Genomic DNA, 20934 nt, shown 5'->3' with positions numbered 1-20934 from the left:
CTACTCGCCTACATCCTCAAAGAGGTTCTCCCACCTGAAAGGACAGAGGCCCGACGAATTGCTCGATGCGCCAAGACCTTCGTCGCACTCGGTGACGAGCTCTACAAACAGAGCCCATCAGGGGTACTCATGAAGTGTATCCTTACTAGCCAAGGGAGGGATCTCCTCCTCGAGGTTCATGCCGGCATTTGCGGGCATCATGTGGCCCCAAGGTTTCCGGTCGGAAAAGCCTTCCGCCAAGGTTTTTACTAGCCCACCGCACTACGAGATGCAGAGGAAGTCGTTCGCAGGTGTGAGGCATGCCAGTTCTACGCCCGGCAAACCCATTTGCCGGCACAAGAGCTCCAAACCATCCCTATCACCTGGCCATTCGCGGTGTGGGTCCTCAACATGGTAGGACCCCTCAAAAAGGCCCCAGGCGGTTTCACTCACCTACTCATAGCGGTCGACAAATTCACCAAGTGGATAGAAGCCAAACCCATCACCAACATCCGGTCGGAGGAGGCAGTCAAATTCTTCCTTGACATCATCTACCGATTCAGCGTTCCCAACTGTATCATCACTGACCACGGGACTAACTTCACAGAAAAAAGTTCCTAAACTTCAGCGACGGATATGGCATCAGGATCGACTAGGCCTCGGTCGGACATCCATGAACTAACGGTCAGGTCGAACGCGCCAATGGCATGGTCCTCCAAGGACTTAAGTCACGCATCTTCGACCGACTCAACAAATACGCCGGGCGATGGGTTGCGGAGGTCCCAGCGATCCTCTGGAGCCTAAGAACGACCCCAAACCGATCCATAGGATTCACACCCTTCTTCCTGGCCTACGGAGCCGAGGCAGTGTTGCCCTCCGACCTTGACCATGGAGCACCAAGAGTGAAGGCTTTCAACCACGACCGAGCCGTGGAGGCCCAACAAGACGTAGTCGACCTACTCGAAGAGGCCTGTGAAGCAACCGTCATCCGCTCCGCTCGCTACCAATAAACCCTCCGCAGGTACCACGAAAGGAAGATCAGAGGAAGGATTCTCGAAGTCGGCAACCTCGTACTCCGGAGGACCCAATCAACGAAGGAAAAACACAAACTCTCTCCACCATGGGAAGGACCCTATACAGTAACCGAAGTAGTCCGATCGGGCACCTACCGACTGGAGGACAACAACGGCAACCTTCTCAACAATACTTGAAACATTGAACAACTACGTCGTTTTCCCCCTAAATTTGGTCTAAACCACTTTTTAGTTAGAACATGCTCCCGTAAGAGCACCCCTGCCCGAAACACTTTCAGCCCAGGTCGCTCGGGGGCTCCATAAGGGTATAATATTAAAATATTACCTCTCTTTTTACTATCGCACGACAAAGCAACTGTGTCCCCAAACAGAAACACATTCCATTCCCTGTGTTTACCTTACGTAACTCTGTTCTTACTCCCAACCAAACGCACCCCGCCTTTTCCTATGGTTACGAACAGCTGAGCCACGCGGGCCACGCCTCAGGCTCACAAGGTCGCAGCCTACAGAACAAACGGGCAGGTACGAGAGAGAAAGGATAAAAAACAAAAGTTATGCTAAGATAAACATAGGGAACGAATATCGTGGTTCTGTTACAAGGACAGCACGTATGTATTCATTAATACAAAACTGATCACACGAGGGCTAACCCACGATTAACGAGCGCAGGTCCGGGACGGACGTTTCCAACTAGAGTTCTTCGAACCCTGTCACTCCAGCCATCAAGATGCCAAAGAAGAAACCGGATGCAACCACCAGGGACCCGCTCAGCTCCGCTCCTCCGACTTTAGCGAACGCAATAAATACCTTTAGGGCATCGCACCTATAGATGCTCAGCAGAAGAACATGGAGCCCCTGGCTGGAGGCACCACCACACGAAATCTCCACCGAGAGACCAACCGACCTCCTGAGTCGATCGATTCACTCAGGATAAGCACCTGAGATACATGTAGGAAGCGAAGGGGTCTCGGTCATGCCGACTCCATCTCGAATGACGAGCACGGGTCTCGGTCGTGCATTTCTGACTGAAGCTCTCCGAACCCCATCTCTCAGGTCATCAAGGTGAGCATGTGTTCATTAATACAAAACTATTCACAGGAGGGCTAACCCACGATTGACGAGCACAGGTCCTGGACGGATGTTTCTGACTGGAGCTCTTCGAACCCCGGCACTCCAGTCTTCAAGGTAAAACACTATCAAAGCCCCTCTATTTCAATTTAAAACATTCATACATCCATACGCGCATTTCATTCCATATGCCTGAACCCCCCGGACGGTTAGGGCATGAACCGCCCGGGGGCTCGGGAACTAAGCATCGCACATGCAGCGAAATACATCAGAACGCTCCGTGTTGCATTACGAAGCGGCGGTTGCCTCATTCAATATGAGTAACCAATAGAGCCAGGGGAGAAAACTGTAGATGAGCACCGTGCGGCCCTAGCTCGGTCCGGCAGACTGGGTCATCTCAACCTTCTCGTTCGATCCTGAACCTCTCGCCAAGCCCGTAGAATCTCCATCGAGGGGAGGCCGAAAGGCCACCCAGATTAGTCTCTGGAACAGCCTAGGCATCTGTCGTGTTGCAGGTAAAGGAGTAGTGGAATGTCATAAGAGGGCTATGCTGACCCCGTCACAAACAACGGACCCAGATTCTACTCGATCACACCCGTTAGCGAACTCACCGAGCTAGTCTTCGAGCCCGAGCGATCGGGATAGGCGACGAAACTCAGCCCCCTGGTTTGTGAGGAACCAGATGGGGTAACACACATTAACTCACATTGACCCCTACGAAGGCCCGAAAGGGCTTGGGGGCTCAAGAAAAATGCCAAGGACGGCGACCTCGAACTCGCCAGATCCACGACTACGACTCGCCTGGTCCCCGGCGCGCACCGACGCTAGGACCCGCGAGCACCGCCTCGTTTGATCTTTAACTAAACTAACAATGTCTTCATAACGGCTTCACTTCCGACTGCGCTCCAAAGAAACCCAGGGACCGCGACCCCGAACTCGCATCGATAGGATCGGCAACATTTGACTGTGGCTCGACTCCTAAACTCGCGTAACGGCTTCAGAAAGCTTCACTGCACTCCAAAGAAACCCTGGGACCGTGACCCCGAACTCGCGTCGACAGGATCGACAACATCTGGCTACGGCTCCTGGGACCGTGACTCCTAAACTCGCATAACGGCTTCACTAACTAAAACTAACTCTCTTGATCCACGGCGCGCACCGACGCCTAGGTCTACTCGCGATTCCACCTTGTCCCTATCCACGGTGCGCACCGACGCCATGGTCCGTTCACAAATTCCGACTCACCCGATCCCAAGGCACGCATCGACACCTAAGATCGGTGAGTTCTGCTTTTTTATCCTATCCCCCGCACCTCACCGCCTCGGCTACGCAAAGATGCCTTGGTTAAAAAACATGCATACACGCCTGCTGAGACAAACACCCCCAGCCGGTTCGACCCGAACCGCCTGGGGCTCGGGGGCTACACCCACGGGTGTGCTCGCGCGCACCCGCCGACAAAACAGAAAAACATCCTCCATTGATAAACTCAGAAACACCCCCCAGCCGGTTCGGCACGAACCACCCGGGGGCTCAGGGGCTACACCCGCGGGTGCGCTCACGTGCACCCGCCGGCAAGACAAAAATCCCCCGAACGATTTTGCCCGAATCGCCTGGGGGCTCGGGGGCTCCTGTAGGGTTCATAAACCCAGGGTCCCTCGGGGACCGGCTTCCACGTCAGGGCTCGGCCCAGGAGGATGACCTTTTTTTTTCTTCTTCTGGACCTGCCCGAGAGTCTAAATTCAAACAGACCGGAGCACTCGCTTCAGGCCCTGGCCGCCTTCGGCCCATCTTTCCGACCGAAGCACTAGCTTAGGCTCAGGCCAACTTCGAACAGCCTCTCCGATCAGAGCGCTAGCTTCAGGCCCTGGTCGCCTTCGGCCCATCTTTTCGACCGTAGACTAGCTCAGGCTCAGGCCAACTCCGAACGTCCTCTCCGATGGGAGCGCTAGCGTCAGGCCCCGGCCGCCTTTGCACGGCCTCCACTCGGAAAGCCTGACCCAAGGACTGCCTCCGACTCCGACCCCGTGTCTCCGACCGGGGTTCATAGAAAACCCTGCCCATCGCTATTCTCCAACTGGCGTGCCAGAACCAACTAGGGCCATCCGATCGAGGACGCCCGCTCGGAAAGAACCAGAAGGTGTATGAAGGAAGGCAAGACGGGGCTCGCAAGTCAAACCATGGCACCAGGGACCATATCCTGCGGAACAACACTTTACAACCGCCCTACCACAAACAGTATTGTAGGCGCCAACATTTACCTCTACGGTATTGTAGGCGCCGGTCAAAACACCCGTACGGTAAGACCCCCCCATGTGCCTCTGGGCATCAACAGTATTGTGGGCTCCGGAATTCACCGTACCAGATGAATGTGGTAAAACCATGCCTCCAGTCGGCGAGACAACATTTTTGTAGGTACCGACGTCCTCTAGTCTTGAAGAAAGCAGCTCAACCTCCCACATGTACCTGACATTCTGCAGTGACATCAACAGTATTGTGGGTGCCCACCATTATCCCATCCCCATCGGCGTGGGCAACCAGGCTTAGAAACACCCGTACTCTCTCTCCCTCTCACTTGTAAAGCCATCCCCTTCTTCTATAAAAGGGGATGTGCTCCCTCCAAATACAGGCAGTTAACCTAAGTCGACTTCCTCAAGTTCAGGTTCATTAGATCGATAACTCGCAACCCCTCAAGCATGCGCTTGGACACTTCGTTCATAGCATAGCTCCTGTCGATCTTGGCCCTTCCGACCGGACCGACCGGACACTCCATCTCTCTCTCGTTTGTAACCCCACTGTAGACTTCGAGCACCTGGGCTCAGGAATAAAGTCACCGACCGACCCACACTGGACGTAGGACACGTTGTCTGAACCAGTATAAATCCTGTGTCATTGAGTGCTAGGCCACCTCCGATCACAACGTGCAGTAAAACTATAAATATTTATTAGTTGGTCACTTTCTATACCGATAGTAGTTGATTTAATCTAAGATCGGGCGGACTCTTTGCTTGCATCAAGAATGGAGTCTTGTTGTAGTGCCCCGTCTGTGTCAGTTAAGGACCATTCGTTGTAGGCCTGTTGTGATCGAAACTTTGTAGTACTTACCACATACTCCGGCAAGCCGTTCTAATTTTTTTTATTAGAGCAGAGGCATGCACCAAGCGTAACTCCAATTTTGCTAAAAGAGGATGGAATATTTTAAATGAGTTCAAGTAAACTACAGACACACCAACGTCCAAAGTTAAAAGAACCAAGTGATAAACAAGTTTATCATAATTTCCTAGTTACTAAATCATAAGCAGGACCATGACTAAGCATAATTGTAAGGTTATCCGAGTATCAAGGCAAAGGTAGAAAGTAAACAAAGGAGAATGGCATCAATGGAGTAATATAATTAAAGGCTCATTAGTTGAGCATACTTGTCGTTTTAAATAAAATATTTCTCTGTCCCAAAATAAGTGATGTTTTATGTTTGTCTTAAGTCAAATAATTTTAACTTTGACCAACTTTATAGGAAAGAACATTAATATTTATGACACCGAATAAGTAAAATATGAAAGTATATTTCATGATAAATCTAATAATACTTATTTGGTATCATAAACACTAGTATTTTTTTTTGTATAAATTTGATCAAACTTGAAATTGTTTGACTCAGACAAACCTAAAACATCACTTATTTTGAGACAAAGAGAGTACTTTTGTTTTTTTTCTTGACATACGTTTAACATATGTCAAGGATTGGTAGACTTGGCTCCTGGTGACTCATACTGGCCAACTTCAGCTCCTTGTTCGATCTGGACCTCAGTGATCAGACCCGTGCAGTGTCTACAATCGATAGAAAGAAGCTAACAAATATCACAAAATAAACTCATACTATGAATCTTATTAGACACTCGAACGGATTCAATCGGAGATTGAACAGAAAACATATGGACACTAGATAAAAGTTCTATAGTACATGAACAAAATCTAAAAAAATATATATGCTAGATTCCAGTTTAGATCGATTTGGTTTAGATCCGGCTCAGCACAAAAGGAGTGCATGGCTTTCGGTGGCAGTGAGCGACGTGACGACAATGGACGCGTATCGAAAGACGTGGACACGCATTCTTACGAAACAATTGTTAGGCAGAGTGCGAAAGATTGGCATACATACGAGGAGGTCAACCAGAGTGACCGTGTGTGTGATAAGATCGTGCGCGACGAAGGATAGCGCAAAAGTAATATGCTGTCATTCTACTGTAGCCAGGATGATTATTGTTTAGCTGTCTAGACAACAGCAAAAGGAATAATTGAAAACTTAGCCTCGAAGGCTCCTTCAGGCGATAAGCATGAAGGACGCTCCCTTCATGCTATAAAGCGTGAAGCCGGGCGCATACATTGATCATCGAAAACCAAGGATCGAAGAACCAGACACCGCACTCTCATCTATCACCCACTCCACCAACTCTCCACTCACATATACACCATGAAGACATGATCTCATAAGGACTCTGAGAATTATCCACCTATAATAGTAACACACTGTCTACTTAGTGACCACTTCATCGTTGTAAATTTGAGAATAAAGGAGGTTCCCGCGATCTTCCTGTGCTGGTAAGGTAATACCTAAGGTTTGTGCTAAGTGTTTGGGGTTTTTCGAAAGGGAAAGGCATATATAAGCTTGCTCTGTGGAAATCAATTAAGCTTTCCTGTTTTAATCCCTGCCTTCTTTTAAGCTCGTTCATATGGGACGATGTCTCTATGCTAGGGACCCTAGAGGAGAAACCTCTGCGTGTGTTGTTCTTGTGTTAGCCCTGGTAGAGGCGTTTGTAGAGAACCCTGTGTGCACAGAGAAGTGTTCACTTCGAGTGGAACTGCCTGGGGAGACGATACCTGAGTCCAGTGTGTGCGTGGCTGAGGATAGCGGGGGAGGAGACCGGGTTAGCCTGGTTCCGAAGCGAGTCAATGAAGCATACGGTGAGTACCGAGTAGGACTGTCATAAGCATAGTCGCACGACCGGCCGAACTGTTGGTCTCGCCAGCCTTCAAAAGATCCTTAGAAATATTTATCCGCATACGCATATTCGTTAATCGCCTGCGTAACTAATCGCGAAAGCGACATTCCACCATATTTGCAGAGGCCCGGTGTCTTGAATATCAAAGTGGTTAGGTGAGTGCTCGCGCACCGGTCATATCCAGAATTTAAACAGTGAACATCGAATTTAAATAGTGTTGTGAATAGTAATTCGAAATTTTAAAATTTGAATTTAGAAGCCGTTCGGGTTCTAGCGTTGACACGGGTACGCTAGATTTAGAAATTTTAAAATTTGAATTTCGAAGCCGTTCGGGTTCTCTCTCCTCATCGACCACGTCTGGATCTCGCCCAGATCCACGCATGGCGGTCCCCTTCCCTCTGGCTGCCGGCGGCGACCCCGTTCCCTATGGCTGCCGGCGGCGGCCCCAGGCCTATGGCTCCCCACAGCCGCCAGATCTTCTCGTTACCTGTTTTCTCCCTCTTCCCATCCAGGCTACTGCCGCGCCCTTCCATCACCGGCGATGACGACCCCCGGCCACGGTGGCGGCGGGCCTCCCCATCTGGCAATGGCGGCGTACCTCCCAAATCGACGGCACTTGGCGCACCCCCGACCGGCGGTGTGCGGCCATCCCCTCCCCGACCGGCGTATTGGCCTCTTCAGTCATCCCCAGCACCGGCTGCGGCGGCCGTCATCCAAAGTGGTGGCGCGGTGGCGCCTTCCTGCCTCCCTACGGCGGTGGTGGCTCCCTACGTCTTCCCCGTGGTGGCACTCGGCACACCCCACCGGCAGCAGCGGCGCATCCTTCCCCAACGGGTGGCAGCGGTGCATCCTTCCCCATCCGACGGAAGCGGCTTCCCTTTCCCCGACCGGCGGCGTCGTCGTCGAATCTCGTCCTCAACCAGGACAGCATGGTTTCCTCCCCATGTTCAGATCCGGTGTTGGGCGGGCCATCCATGGAGGACTACAACCATCTCCTCCCATGAGTCCGTGGTCAAGGGGGTCCCAGATTTGGTTTGTATGGGCTAGCGGAGGAGCATCTCCCCCTCAGGAATGGCTACTACAGTACTTTTCATGGAGCCGATGGATTTTTTTGTTCACGAAATGTTGATTTGATTCTACCCCTTTCTTAACCCCCATTTTAATTCCGTGAGATAACTGACTGCTTTTCCCCTTCATTCCGACGACTACTCTCTTTGTTGATCTGCAATATTTTTAGTCAGTCCAAGCCATCAGAGTCTGGAGCTGATAGCGCCGAAGTCCGGCGTGCTGCAGTCTGGTGATGAATCCTGGAGAAGCAGGCACACCAGATGCATGGATCTTGGAAGATTGAAGAAACATGTGCTTTTTTCTCTTGTTAACTTGTACATGCCCTAAAGAATATTGTAATCTAACGAACTGCGGCCAGTGTTTTGTTGGATCCAATGGATTTTTGTAGATTAATTTGATTTATTTTTGTACAAAGTGATAAGAACTGCGGCCAGTGATTTGTTGGATTCAATGGATTTTTGTAGATTAATTTGATTGATTTTTGTACAAAGTGACGGACGTGAGCAAGATTCTACTTTTCTTCTGATTTTCATTAGCAATTAATTTTATAATATTAGTGCATATAAATGATGGTTTTGTAAGTTTACTACTGGAACGTGCGATTAGCTGACATGGTTCAGTCACGGTTGGTTGTGATAGTATTTACGGTATTGGGTGGGTTTATGCCGAATATTTACAAAATACTACCGAGAAGGGAGTAGATTGTGTAAATTGTTTTATTATTACTATTTCATTATGTTGAATTCGAGTGAAAAAAATATTACTACTAATCTACAAACGTTCGGAGTGAAAAATAATCTTACTACTAATCTAGAAACCAATTACATAAATTACTACTTCATTTGTGTGAACTGCTTGATTATTACTACCTAATCACGCTAAATTAGAGTGAAAAGAATCTTAAATGTTGATATGGTTTCCTGAAATTTGGGAAATAAATAATCCTAAAATTATTACTAGTACATAAAGAACCATTCCACGTAATCATTTCCTAAATTAGGGCATGTTTGGTTCGCCTAGTAACTACTTAATTTAGTAGCTTTTAGTCACTTTAATAACTTTTTAATCAAACACTATGACTAAAAGCTACTAAAAGAGTTTAGTCATCCTTAGTAACTCTAGAATTACTAAAAGTGACTAAACCGTTTAGTAGCTACTAAAGTTTAGTAGCTCGAACCAAACACCCTCTTATAGGCATTTACGGTTTACACCTGCACTCCTATTCCTTACGTATATTTATCCATCATTAAATAAACTTCCACGTAATCACGAACATTCACGGTTTATGTTTGGGAAACAAATCTATCAAAGCTTTACGGTTGGAGAGCTCGCCTCGGATACGGAGGCCATAGAACCGAGAAACGATTAGCTGAATTTAGTTATGGGTGTAAAAGTCAAATAATTACTACTGAACATCGTTTACCGAATTCTCTTTCTCGTTTTTTAGCTAGAACAGACATAATCAACCAATACAATAAAAATCATAAGAAGGATTACTCCTGTCGCTCCTCCTCCTCCTCCTGCTACCGCACTACACCTCAGTATCACTACATGCTGAAATAAGATTTGACCGTTGCAAAATAAAAACATTACTACTATAGGAACAAAACTCAGAGGGTGTTTGGTTGAGCTGTGGCTGTGGGAAAAAAACTGTTATAGGCTATGAGTTATGAAAAAGCTGCTGTAGGCTGTGAGATGTAGAAAAACTAAAAGTTGTTTGGTTAAACAAGTATAAAATATATTTCTATCTTTATCTCTCTTGAAACAACTATGGAAGGGATTTTTATTTCACCAATTTCAAAAAGTAAAAAGCTAAAAACTAAAAGCAGGATCAGACCAGCTTTCAAAAATGTACTAAAAAAAGCAACTGTTTCTAAAAAAAATCAGCCTCCAAAAATAACTCTTTTGGTTGGACTTTTGGCTTCTGGGGGCCAAAGCCAAATCCAAAAACCCAAACAAACGGATCCTTACACGTGCGGAGGTGATTGACGTACAGAGCTGATGGAATACTTTACGTCAGGGATGGTAGAAGAGCTTTACTATATTTAGGCCATGTTTGGAACGGAGGATCCTCAAAGGAATTTCAAAGGAACTAATTCCTATGGTTCGATGATGTCACTTGCCGTTTGGATCACTGGAAAAGAGCCTGCCGTTCCTATGGAATGGGTAGTATTCCTCCACAAAACACAGGAAGCAAAACATTCAGTCCGACTTGAAGTTTTCGCGGAAGCCCAAGACACATGCGCGTGTCAGTGCGTGCCCGAGAGAAAATGGAGGTGGGCAACGGGAACAGCAGACGATAGGGTTGTTTTAAGGTTGTTTTATTAGACACTGATGATGATTGTTTTTTAAACCTACGTTTTTTCTGGGTTATGAATTCCTGCGTTCCAAACACCCCTTCTAGTTATTTTCCGCGTTTTTCTTTTCCTCTGTTTTACCACTATACACTCACCCCATTCCTACGTTTTTTCATATTCCTGTGTTTTCGATTCCTGCGTTGCAAACAGGCCCTTAGGCAGTGTTTGGCGCGGCTCTATGCCTGGGCACTGTTGGGCGCTGTTCTAAACTGTAGTGGCTCTCAGGAAGGCTCCGGCTCCCTCCAAACTACACTGCAAGACTGATGGAGCCGGAGGAGCTGCGATTTGGAGGCTCCGGCGGCTCCTCCACGGTGGGAAGGACGCCGCGTGCCCCAGGTAAGGACGACTTCAAGCTTGAGGCCTGCAGCGATGCCTGCAACCGCAAGTGCGCCGCGACGGCTAGCCAAGGCAAAACCAAGCAGGCGTGTGGTGGCAGCTGCGCCGAGGCCTGCGGCTTGTACAGTGGCGCCACCACGGTGCTAGCTCCAGGCCGCCATGCCGCCGGCAGGCGGCAGTGCCCAGCCCCGCCGCGCTGGGTGACGACACCGTCGCCAACACATTAAGGCTTGCAACGAGCACTGTGCCGCCAATGACAACAAGTGTGCCACCAAGTGCAGCTACGCCTGCTACATCGTCACCAAGGCCAAGGCGTCCATGAAGCTGGCCACCGGCGGCTTTGGCCTGCCAGCGTGATTCATGCATCAGCATGCTGCACAAATGAAAGTTCTTTTTTAAAAAATAAAATAAAATGATATATAGCACAAAAGGAGAGCCTGTGTGGATGAAAATCCAGAAAAAGAATAATTAAATTTTCAGTTTCATATCCTCCATAGAAGAAAGGGCAAGCCTTAACATAATGCATCTCTCCAGCACAAATGATTTAAGCTGAGGTATTTAGGTTCAACTCTTCAAATTTACAAAATCATATCATGTTATGTGTTACTATTCTTTTCATTCCGCGCGATATGGTAGGCTTCAAAGGAAGTACCAGGATATTTTTTTCCATTTATGTGTACTATTCTTTTGGAAAGATTTGTTGTAAAACATATCATGTTCTTTTGTTAATTATTGCAATCTAGCGGTTCATCAGTTTCAGAATCCGTGAGAGAAAGACACAGATGGGAGATGTACATAGCTTATGTTTGAATTAAACAAACATGAGCTGTGAAGAAAATAATATCAAAGTGTTTACACCTAGAATTGGACTTTGGAGTTTTGGAAGGAGTTAGAGTCCAAATCAAAGTTGTTTCCAAGGTGTTTCGAACTCTGACGAAGGCAGGTCCAAAAGAACTTCAAATCTATCGGTCGTTCTTCTACTTTTCAGCCCTATGTTTATGTAGCACAAATCTTTGCGGATTTGCGCTAAAAATCCGTTGGTTCTTTCCACGAAAACGAAGGAACATCCTTTGTGGATCTATCTCGTAGATCCTCCATATACTCATCCACGAAAGCGAGGAGGTTATCTTTTAACAAATCGGTGATGATTTGTCTTGATGATTTGGTTGGATTATCTGAGAAAATTCCCTATGTAGCACCCAAAAAAACTTGCTCTTCCTTATTTAGCACCTAATGTTCAAAACTTCCCTATCAATGCACTGTTGAAAGTTTTCTCCCCCTATTCGACACTTCCTTTAATTGGTCTGGGCACTTAATGGTGTTAACTCTAAGGGGGAAAGACAATTTTGCCCCTCTTTGGTTTCCAGCCAGGTCGCTGGTATGCTGGGCGCCATTTTCTTTTGTTCGCGTTTTGTTTTCATCCCTGCTTTATTTGGTGCCATTTTTTCTTTTAGGTTTTTTTCCTTCAGTTCTCACTTTTTGCACAACAACATTTTTCTTTGCACAGACATCTCCAACAACATATCCATGCACTTAGGATTGAAATGCACCATGACAATAAACCAAACAAATTTGACAGAACGTCCAAGTTCACAAAAACACTACCATCCAGGTTCACAACCACACATAAATACTACCATTCAGGTTCACATAACAGATCACAGACTCGATTCACATAAAGTTCAGGTGCAGTACAAAGCACATATGAGATTATTGCATATAAAAATCACAAACTCAAGAATCGTTTATTCGCAAGACTAGCAGGATCAACCCTTTCGCAATAATTGGCGCAAAAGATCACGGTGTTTTTCTCCCAAGCACATGGGTGGTGATCTAGTCATATGATTGATAGTCATTAGAATGCCCGGCATTTTCTTTTTCTTCTTTTTTGGTTTAGGCTGTGTGCTTTTTGCAGAGGCCCGAAGTGAGTTCGCAATTATTGTATCAACTCGATGTAATGATTGTGAATTAATAAAATCCTTCCTTTTTGAAGAAAAATACGATATAGGATGCATTGGTCTCAGCTGTGTAATAAACACCTTGATAGGAATAAGGCATATATGCATAGAGATAGCAAAGAGTCGACTATACAATATATAAGATGAAGTCACTTGAAGATGACTATGAATGAGTACTTACATAAAGCATTTGGATGATACGAACGTGCAATGAGAGTTTCTTATAAGTGGTAGTGAGACAACAAAAATATTTTAATACTGTATTGTCTATTATTTTAAATAAAATCATGTTTAACGTTCTGGGGACCTTTTTTTTCCTCACCGGTAAAGTAAAACCGAATTTTTGGATCATCTAACCTTTTTTTTTTTTTACAAAACTCATACTCCAAAAGAAAACTCTTTGTAAAACTTTTTTTGGTTTTGTCCCTTTTTTCTACACTAGTGTGGCAACGGTCCTGAAGGTGAACAGGTCCATTCGAGCACAGTTAACATAGAGATCACAGCCTAGCTGGCACACATAAAAAAATCTCGCTGGCTTTGGGATCACCACCGACGACATCAGCGATCTGGCTAGCGTGGCATGTACTGTGCGTTGGCGGTACTTATTGACCATATTTGACCACCAAATAAGAGGAGAAACTAGCATGATTACACACATATGTTCTTCATATTGACACATTTCCACATGTATTGGATGAAAAGTGCCTTGCAGGATAAATAGATGAAAAACGTGGAAATGGAGGTCAAAATTGCGCAACCAGAGAAAGCGTAAATAAGCAAATGAAGCAAAGGCCCGTTTACCTATTGATTCTGGCCCAAAGCGCACATGAACACACTCCAGGTCCATCAAGCAGCCCACCAAAGAAAGGTGGTGCCAGGGCAGCCCAACCAGGGTGCGGCCACACCCATGCCGGCGCGTCTCGGGACCACCTTTCGTCTGGCGGTGCAATAACTTCAGACGAGGACGGTGCAGGGTAGATCTCCGCAGAATATTCCCTACAACCACCTTAGGACTAGTATAAAGAGAGGAGGAGAGCTCCCTCACTCACACACACCACACTTAAGACCCTCTCTCCTTCCACTTGTACTCTTTTACCTTTTTAAGTAGTATTTGGAGCTAGGCAAAGCTTGTGAAAAGCTTGGACATCTTGGAGGATCTTGGTATGAGAAATATAATTGGTTCCAATATGTTCTTGTTCTCATTTTATCAAAGTAGTTATGCTATAGAACTAGAGCTAAGTTCTTATGTTATTCATTTGACTTATGAAACTTTATGCTTAATCGTTCATACAACATATATGTTTAGACTAAGACCTAAGTTGATGTGGCAGTTTGTTGTGCCTTCGGGTATGCCCAAGTTCTATGCTTGTCGATCCGTAGGGTCAGAGTCCCGGGGGATTTGGGTAGTTTCTTTGTATGAGGGCATGGTGCTCGGATACAAGGGAACCTTCGGATATGACGGTGCTCCACGGTTGAGGGGTGGGCGGCAGGTGGTGACAGCCATGTCCGTCCCTTATAATCCCCCACGTTCGGGTATAGTGTAGGAGTTCATAAATGCCTCTCTAGCTTGCTAGTAGACCAGTGCTCAGGGGTCTCCTCGTCCATCTGTATGCTTAGATCTGAGTCTTAACCATGTATTTGTATGATCATCTGCTAATCTTAGCATAACAACTTAGGATATGCCTGCTCCTGGTTAGGTTAATTCTTTATTCTTTCTTTTCTGTTTATCCTTGAGATTGACTTGTGTGTGTGTAACACTATCCCAATATTTATCCTGGCTTACCCCTGTTATGAACATTAGTCTATTATGCAGTCATGTTATCTTGTTCATGCACCAAATAGATACTTTTATACCATGCCTTCTTTTGGGAAAATATAAATTAACGATACCCTGAATACTTCTGGGTGAAATGCTATAACGGTATATCCGTGCACTTACGGATTATTTCTGTATGCGTTAAGAAATACCAACACTATGATGTGACAAAGCTCACAATTTTGCCTTAAAAACAAAGCTCACAATTGTTTCCGGTCCTTCTTACAGCACTTGCATGTTTCTCCTCCTAGTTGTCTTGGTCTATTGATAAATTTTGCTACATTTTGGCTTGGGCTCGGTTTTTTTAGAGGACGGCCAAACAAAGTCTTTGCTGCAACAAATTGACTGGGGAGAAGCGTTGGTTCAAAAATTACCTTTGCTCTTGAATTTTAGAACCAATAATAGTATGTCATCGGCAACAAAGGTCAGAACTAATATTGCAGGGCCTGCAGGCGACAGTGATGCATGTTTCCCAAAACATAAACATAATGGAGCGTTGGTCTATTATGTAGTCATGTTATCTTGTTCATGCACCAAATAGATACTTTTACACCATGCCTTCCTTTGGAAAAATATAAATTAACAATAACCTGAATACTTCCGGGTGAAATTCTACAACGGTATATCCATACGCTTGTGGATTATTTCTGTATGCGTTAAGAAATACCAACAAGCATTTCTAGTGCCATTGCCAGGGAAGGCACTGGTTAAAAGAATCTATTAGGACATGATCATGATAATATGCATGTGTAGTAACCATTGCTCATACAAGCTAATCTTGCTTGTTTTCTCCTATTGTGGATGAAAATAGGATAGTGTATGACTGGTTTTGTCTTACCGACAAACTTCATCGAGAATCCGGAGTCACTTCTAACGAAGACCAGACGTCGTCTCGTCCTTCCTTCCGACACTCTGCCGGCAAACGAACCTATCAACCCAGCACCATCCACACCAAACACCATGGCCCAGAGGATGCTCTGCGAGTACTCCATCCCCGTTGTTGCTAACGTGCCCGTTGGGCCTACTATCGACGTGGGTAACAGGAACTTTGAGCTCAAGACTGGCCTGATCACGATGGTGCAGGCAAATCCATTATGTGGATTGCCTAGTGAGGACGCCAATGCGCATCTCCAACACTTCCTGGAGCTGTACGACACCGTCGTTATAAAGGATGTCGCACCAGAGATCATCAGACTCCGTCTGTTTCCATTTTCCTTACTGGGGAAAGAGAAACAATGGTTCTACAAGGACCGGGAAGCTATTGACACGTGGGCCAAGTGCTCCTCAGCATTCCTTGCGAAATTCTTCCCAACGGGCAAAACCAATGCCTTGCGTGGGAGAATTTCAAACTTTCAGCAAAACGCATTGGAGTCCATCCCCGAGGCGTGGAAGAGGCTACAAGAATGCATCCTCGCCTGCCCACACTACGGGATGGAAAACTGGCTCATACTCCAGAACTTCTACAACGGGTTAACCCCCATTTGAAGAGCACACGTCGATGCTACTGCCGGAGGCGCCTTCCTCTCTCTCACAATCAACGGAGCTACGACTCTAATTGAGAAGATGGTGTCCAACCAGGGTTGGAGTGAGGACAGACACCAAACCCATCAAAAAGGCATGCATACCGTGAAGGAGACGAATATGATTGCCGCTAAGCTAGACCTCTTGATGAAGAGATTGGACGAACGTGCCGCTGAGAAAGAAGCAATGCATGGCACCGTCAAAGCCCTAGACTCGCATATGACATGCGAGGTCTGTGGTGAAACTGGACACTCAGGGAACGACTGCCCCGAGGCCCGTGAAGAAGCATCATTCATCAACAACAGGTACCATCCACGGGGAGGTCAGGGGTGGAACAACCAGTCGCGCCCCCAATATCATGGAGGTAATTCAAATTTTAATTCAAATTCCAATTCAAACCAACCCTCCTTGAAAGATTTAGTTCTAGGGCAAGCTAAAATAAACGAAAATCTCACAAAGAAGCTTGTTTCTAATGAAAAAATGATATAAAATATTAATTAAAAAATATAAGGTTTAACTTTCTCTATTAAGAACCAATTGAGCTTCAATAAATTGATAGAAACATAATTAGCTCAAATTGCTGCTGCTATCCCTGTTGATAATGCTAGGAAAATCCCGGAGCAACCAGAGAATTCCCTTGAAAAAGTTAATGCGGTGACCACGAGGGGTGGTAAGTCCACTCGTGATCCTCCAAACCCTAACCATGCAGGTAAGGCAAAAGAGCATAGGGAGGAAGAACCTTCATCACAAAATAAAGAGCAAGAGGAGGAAACGACCCCACAAGAATTCGCTGACACAAGCTTCTTGTTGTTTCCCACACGTACACGGAAGCCAACCATGGACGAGCAGTTCGCTCATTTAATGGACGTCTTGCATATACCTTCTTACACATGCTACATCAAGGACATCATCAACAACAAGTGACCACTGCCAACCACGGAAGTCATCAAGCTTACAGAAGAGTGTAGCGTAGCTATACTCAACTAGCTTCTAGAAAAGAAGAAGGATCTGGGGTGTACCACGATCACTTGCTCGATCAGGACACAACAGTTTGACCATGCCTTGCGCGACCTTGGGGTGAGCGTTAGTGTGATGCCCAAAGTTGTCTTTGACCAGCTGAACTTCACACACCTTGCGCCAACGCCGATGCAGCTCCAACTGGCCGATTCATCGGGATTGCTGAAGATATTCCGGTGAAAATCCAAGGTTACTTCGTCCCTATCGACTTCATGGTGCTAGACATGGAAACAACGAAAGAATCGCTGCTCATCCTTGGGCAACCTTTCTTGAGCACCGCAGGAGCACAAATCAAAGTGGGAGCTGGAGAAATCCACTTCAACATCAATGGCAAATAAGAGAAGTTCGACTTTCGGCCCAGGAAGGAGCAATGCTCCATGATCCGTATCAAGTACGGGCCGAATCCACAAGGTATAAGAGAAGTTGAAATTCAACCTCAACAAGTGAGCAACTTCGTCAACAAGGCCATGAGCAAAGAAATCAAGAAAAGGCCAGAGCAAAGGAAGAACAAACAGACCCCAAAGGTAGAAACTCCAAATTCCATTTCCACACCACCGAAGAAAAACAAAATGGTGTGGAAACCAAAAGAAGCAGCTCCAAAGACCCCCACCACACCACCAAAGAAAAACAAAATGGTGTGGAAACCCAAGGAAGCACAGTCATCCGCGTCTACCTCTCCTGGACCGGATGCCTCATCATCGAGCAAGAAATGAAAGGAGAAAACTCCAGCACAGCGGACTTTAAATAGTGAGCCCATGCCGGAGGTGAATCGGTAGTTACCACATATTTATGCCCTATTCGCTTGGCTGATAAGCCATGACTGAAAGTACTGTTGGCTGATTTGTTGTGAGAGAAAAATATTATTCGTTGGCTGAAAAAATACGGCTTATAAGCCAAGCGAACAGGGCTTTAATCGAAAAGCATATCTAAGTTTTAAAATTTCAAATTGCATGTTTAAATTTTGCATTAATACTTTCAAAACCACAAAATACATCATTTTCTAGTTACTAAAACATAAATATGATATTTAAACAAGAATGCAAGGCAAACACTCGAGATGGTTACATTCTTTCTCAATAACATAAACCTGTTCTCGAGTACTACTTGTCTTGTCGTTACTCTGCGTCACCATAAACAAGCTTGGGAGAAAACCTTCCCACGCGCTCAAGACGGCTACCGGCGGTCACATGGGTACAATCCCGGACAGTAGGTCATGAGCTAGCTTGGGGGAGGACCGCCTACTGCAGAGGTGACTTTATCTTGCATTCATGTTTATTATCTTGCATTTAAAAAATGAAATATGATAAAAAAAATAATTATTCCACTCCACATATGTGTAGTAAGAATGTTTAGTTCCTCCTCGTTGAACTGATGAATAGTTGCTATGTCTTATATTTCTTCTGTACCTAGGTTATAACTTAGTATTCCCCAAGATTTAAGTTTGTTGGCTAAAAATGTCTCATCCTAGAAACTTGAAACTTGTGGGTTGCAAATGCATGATCCTTGTCTAAGTTGTTGCAAGTTATGATATGGTACAGTGGAATTTGCTATGAATTTGTTCTAAGAGAAACTTGACATCCGGAGTTTTATTTTCAAAAAAATGCTAAAAAAAGTTCCTCAATGATGATGTATCCTACCAAAGCCATATGATACTAAACATTGCAAAAACCTTAGTCATATGCTGCTTGATATCATGTTGAGCTTTGTCAAATTGTTGTGACCCATGTGAGAATCTCGTCATGCACCCATGATCAAGATTCACGTACACTCCAGAAATAATATGCTGACTCTTACACCGAGAGTTACGCAAAAACATGCCATTCGTCCGCCAAATAAAATACTCCATCCACATGTCATGACTCTCTCTCCAAAGTTTATTTTTGCAAAAAAGAAATATGGGCTATATATATATAAATCTATGCCAAAGAGCATGAGAGAAAAAAAAATCCATGCTAAAAGGCATGAGAAAAGAAAAGAAAAAAAGAGATAGCCCATATTTTCAACACAAAAGCAAAGAGAGAGAGAGAGAGAGCCATGCAAAAAAGAGTTGAAATTTAAAAAGATTCTGAATTCCACACACGTGCACTTCTTGATCAAAGTGTATGACTTACATCTTCTTGGATCTGGTTTTTGACTTAACAATATCATGTGATGCAAGTATGCCTCTCTTTCATCCCTACCTAAAACCCTACAAAAGCTTATTAGAAGTAGGTTGAAAAAGAAGGCAAATACAAAGAGACTTTGGTGAGGATCATACACATTGAGCCATCGAGTGAATCATTGGAGGAACTTGCTTTTATTTATAAAACTTTCAAAACCTCCAAAACGAAAGTTGATCGAAGAGCGAATGACTAGTGGTTCTGTAAAACCATTCTATCTTGCAACCACCCAAGACTTGGAAAAGCAAAAGGCCCCTATCGATGAGATGTCGTCGCTAGTCCACCGAGACGTATACCCACAATGGTAGATTAATTGGTAGAGGTGCGCGTAATCAGAAACCGGATGGTAATACAAGCACCGAGATACAAGATTTAGACAGGTTCAGGCCGTCAATACGACGTAATACCCTACGTCCTATGTTCCGATGGATTGTATTGATTCTAGGCTATGCCTAGGGTTTGTATCTAGATGCCGATGGCTACCGACTAGGGGATCTGTGCCCCTCCTTATATACTCTGGAGGGGTAGGGTTACAAGAAAAATATCTTAGTTGGTTATTTGGTAGGTATTCTATTTGGATTACATTATCTATAAGAGTCCTAGTAAATCATATCTTCTACCATCTTGGGGTACCCGAGGTATATCCCCCACAGCTAGTCCCCGAGCGCCTTATATCCGCTGAGCAACGCCGTCTTGATCACGTTCGAGCAGTCTAGCTTCAAGACGACCAGTTTAACCGGTAATCCAACCAATTTAACTAGTAGTCCGACCAATTTAACTGGTAGTGCGACCAGTTTAACTGGTAGCCAACCGAAGAAAATAAATAGCCGACCAGTTTAACTGGTCAGTAGGTCTCGAACTTGCTCAAGGCTTACCAGAAGGATGTAAGTGGCTCAAAATTAAATTTGAGAATTCTTCACCTTAGATGAAGTGTACACACTTAGGTGCCGTTTGCGATGTCGGATGATTATCATCCATGACTTAGTCAATAAGGGAGCTTAGTCCATATCCAAGTAGTGCACGCACCGCTAAGTGAAGTGTACATACTTAGTCCCCGAGCCTAACAGTAAGTGAAGAATTCACCTAGTGCCAAGGTCAAAAAAATAGAAGACACCAATAACCAACCGATCACACAGCCAATCCCTAATTTAGCTAAGAGTCAACATAGTACACTCACCGCGAGGTGAAGTGTACACACTTAGTCCCCGAGCCTGCTAGAAGATTGAGGATCATTTTGTAGCAGGGTCAAAATAAAAAATATTGGGGAACATTCTGATCGATCTTCAGGTGTTGATGCAGGAAATAGCCAGCGCCCTCTGTCATGTACTTATCAAGGCCCCTGATATGCTGTCCATCATCAGCACACTGATCCAAACAGTATGATAGCACATCAGCTTAATCAGAGCGAAGTGAGCGCCGAGCAGTAGGGAGCACCGAGCAGTCCGACCAACTGGTCGGCGGCGAAGTGAGTGCTGAGCCGTAGGGAGGGCCGAGCAGTCCGACCAACAGCGCCAAGTAGTCCGACCAACCGGTCGAGCCTAACGATCTGACCAGTTGGTTGGCGGTGAAGCCCGAGTGCCAAGTGGTGTGACCACCCGGACGATGATCCTCTTGTCCTTCCCGA

Source organism: Miscanthus floridulus, chromosome 16 (genome assembly GCF_019320115.1).
Source record: "Miscanthus floridulus cultivar M001 chromosome 16, ASM1932011v1, whole genome shotgun sequence".
Lineage (NCBI taxonomy): Eukaryota > Viridiplantae > Streptophyta > Magnoliopsida > Poales > Poaceae > Miscanthus > Miscanthus floridulus.
This window is presented reverse-complemented; position numbering follows the sequence as displayed.